The sequence below is a fragment of the Penaeus monodon genome, chromosome 28, assembly GCF_015228065.2.
Source record: "Penaeus monodon isolate SGIC_2016 chromosome 28, NSTDA_Pmon_1, whole genome shotgun sequence".
NCBI lineage: Eukaryota > Metazoa > Arthropoda > Malacostraca > Decapoda > Penaeidae > Penaeus > Penaeus monodon.
The window spans coordinates 2,853,450-2,853,865 of NC_051413.1; the positions used below are offsets into that span (position 1 = coordinate 2,853,450).

General features: G+C 31.2%; 1 protein-coding gene across 5 annotated transcripts in view; it reads left to right on the plus strand.

Annotated features, from left to right (window-relative positions):
* LOC119591283 (dehydrogenase/reductase SDR family member 11-like) overlaps positions 1-416 on the plus strand; it is a 5,295-nt gene that overhangs the window by 2,373 nt on the left and 2,506 nt on the right. The window lies entirely within an intron of this gene.

Here is a 416-nt window from a genome sequence, read left to right on the forward strand (position 1 = left end):
AATGAGAAAAGTAACTTTATATATGCTATCAAAGATGAAATCTAAGAAGACATTTTGAGATGAAAAATGTTGTGTAGCAAAAAGAACAGTGTGTGACTCTGGCAGGCAGTTAGCTCAAGATGATGTAAATGAATATTAAAACCTCTGAACTGCTGTGGAATGTGATAATAACTAAAGATTTTAGTAGAAGGCTGCTTCTCGTTAACTGCTCAGCTTCACTATATTTACATTATCAAGTACCCCTCTAAAGATTGGAGAGCATTTAAGTAAGAATGCAAATTTCTGGTCATAAGAAAGTTATTAACTGTATGCTCAGATAATCTTAGAATTCTATTGGTTGACAGCAGATATTAGATATCTGCTTTTTATATAATATCTCAAAAGATTGCAAATTAGAAGCATATTATAGTCTGAAA